The sequence below is a fragment of the Octopus bimaculoides genome, chromosome 24, assembly GCF_001194135.2.
Source record: "Octopus bimaculoides isolate UCB-OBI-ISO-001 chromosome 24, ASM119413v2, whole genome shotgun sequence".
NCBI classification, from domain to species: Eukaryota; Metazoa; Mollusca; class Cephalopoda; order Octopoda; family Octopodidae; genus Octopus; species Octopus bimaculoides.
In genome coordinates this window covers 10,253,565-10,256,692 of record NC_069004.1, presented here as the reverse complement: position 1 = coordinate 10,256,692, position 3,128 = coordinate 10,253,565, and the positions used below count along the sequence as shown (strand labels likewise).

General features: G+C 36.1%; 1 protein-coding gene across 2 annotated transcripts in view; it reads right to left on the bottom strand.

Moving 5' to 3' along the window:
* The window catches only part of LOC128250669 (myb-like protein A), a 39,005-nt gene that overhangs the window by 3,476 nt on the left and 32,401 nt on the right, over nucleotides 1-3,128 (bottom strand). The window lies entirely within an intron of this gene.

Here is a 3,128-nt window from a genome sequence, read left to right as displayed (position 1 = left end):
AGAGGAGGTAAAAGAAAGTAAATTTACCATTAATGATTCTTGGAGAGATATTGTGTTGTATGTTATTAATTTTTGTTACTTTGGTCACACTTCACTGAACCATACTGGAACTGACTGATGGGTAGGCCTGGAGGTGGACTGGGTAGGTGTGTGTGTGTGTGTGTGTGTGTGTTGGGTTTCTTCTCTTGAGGTTCTAATCACACTTAAACACACACATGCACACACACACATATTCAGGCAGATGCACACACATGCGCATATACTCTCAAACACATGCGTACACATAACAATTCTACACTAACATGTACACACAAAGACTCACACATAGAAACATACCCACACATTTGTACATGGTCAGACATGCATATATGTAAACACACACACACACACACACACATGCAAGCACCACACACACATATATACATACACACATACGTATGCACATACATGCACACCCTTGCGTACACACCCATACATTTACACACACATGCACATATACACACACATACGTACCCATACATACATACGCATGCCTATACACATATGCCCACGCACACACACACACACACACACACACACACACACACTAGTCTTATAAAATCAAATTATATTTTATATGTTAATAGATGCAGAGATGGCTATCATTGCTGAGGAAAATCACTGCACAACCCTCACTTCACATGCAACAAAGTCTTTGTTGCCATAGAAACACGGGGAATTATTTCTCTTTCAGCTTTTCCAATTCTATTGATCTTTGTTTTATTTTTTTTTCATTCTTTTCGGATTTAAAAAAAAAAAATTTTTTTTTTTTTTTGCAATCTATTTCGTTGTTATTTTCTTCTTCCTCTCATAAAATTGTCTGATGTAACTCTGACTTTGAATCGCAGTCTTATTATATAGCTTCATATTGAAATTTTCTGTTGCCTTGGTTACAGCATCACTAAAAATTACTAACGAGTTTAATTATGTCATAAAGTTGCCAAAGGCTACATCACATGTTATATATCAGCAGCTGACAAAGGCACTGAGAGCAGAGTGGAGTCGGGGGAGAGAAGACACCTCTATGTAACAATCGCTCTACCGACTCTGTACAACTGCCAAACCTGTCTTCTCTGAACAATTGTATTTCATCTTGAAAATGGGGATCTTATAATCAACCAATGAAAGAGCTCCATTCTACACAGTCACTTGACCCCCTACATTGGAGACAACAAATCTTTTGTTAACAAACCCCTTTTTCATCTTTGAAATAGGGATCACATGAACTAATTGGAGGACTTGTGTATTGGTATCTTCACTTAACCCCTGTTTATTGTAGTTGGTAAATCCCACCTTAATGCCCCTTAACAATTATATTAAACACTGCAACAATGTGAGCCAATAAGGAAGTTTCAACGAAATTCCCTATGATTGTCTCTTTTGAGTCTTATGATGGCATGCAGTCAGAATTAACAATGATCTGCTTATGGCTAAGACACAAATCAAATGATAAAATTTAGCCCAAAGTCTGCTAACAGATATCTGTAGTACATCACAAATATCTGTGGTACATGACAGATATTTGAGGCACATGACAGATATCTATTGCACATGTCAGTGTCGCCTTACTACCAGCATCGCCTTACTGGCACTTGTGCCGGTGGTACGTTAGAAAATTATCTGAGTGAGGTCGTTGCCAATGCCACTGGACTGGCTCCTGTACAGGTGGCATGTAAAAAACACCATTTTGAGCATGGCCGTTGCCAGTACCGCATGACTGGCCCTTGTGCTGGTGGCACGTAAAAGCACTCACTACACTCTCCTGAACTTTTAGGATCAGTGCTCCTCTCCAATTTTTGTAACATTTAGCAGATGAGAGATAACTTTTTCTTGGGATAGAAAGCTAGTCTATATAAATTTAAGTTTCACTTGATAGTGAAAGCTTGATCGTGTTCTATTTATGAGTAAACCAAACTAACTTATCTTCCACAAACCCCTTCTTGTGTTTTTGATTATGACACACATGAGCTAAGGTGGAAGGGGGTAAGTTAGTGGGGTGGTGGTGGGTCATTCTGCTTGTTTGCTTAACATGTTCAAATTATAGCAATGTCTTGCTTAATGATCCCATACTTATTGATCTCCTACTTCAACGATATTTCTTTTAAAATAGTGAAAATAATAGCATCGTAATTAATTGCACAAAAATGAATGTTAAACATTCCTAATGATTGCTTTAAAAGTTTAATCATTGCAACATGCTTCGTTAATGTGTGCATAAATGCTTCGTTTGTTTGTTCATTAAGGTTTTGGTCATTTTGCATTCTTTATTCACAATCTCTTTGTTACTCTTTCATCTGAAAACTTTTGAAATTAATTCATTCTTACAATTAATGTTACTAATTTAGTTAATTTCTTGCATATTTTAGCACAACACAGCTAATGAAAATAGTCACCTAACAGATAGCTATGAATCTGGTTAATTTTTAAAATAATGTAATGTATTGTCGTATTGTCTAATTAGATTACTCAATCAGACTCCATGGTAAAACGACTGACAATTTTAAGGACTAACGACATTTTGATAATTTTAGAATAATCATAGCAGTGGTTATGATTGGGAAGTACCATTTCTAATATTCTTTCTACATGAATTTGTTTATTACTTAAAAAGCTCTCACTTAAGAAATGGGTATTAAGAATCAATTGAGTCATTTTATCTAGATGTTCCTTTAATAGGCAGACTCCTTTCAAATAATGTCTTGCTGTCTTGGAAATTGAGGACAACATCAGCCAGGAGTTGCACAGTGCTAGGTGCGTGTGTGCATGTGTGTGTGTGTGTACATGTTGCGCTATACATATTCCTCTGTGTGTGGATATGTTTCTCTATTTGTTAACATTTGTATGTATGTTTGCCTGTCTGTGTCTGCAAGTGTGTGTGTATTCTTATATAAATATAAACATATGTGCCTTTAGCCATTGGAGTCTGACAAGTTGCTTATACTTCTAAGTACTTTATAGGCATGAAACCATTGGTCACTCTATGGTAGACCATAACATTTACCTTACTAAAAAAATATGTTACTGCTCTTATGTTTTAGAGTGTGCTTTTCTGTTCAGATATATGAACTACTGACTATATATATATATAT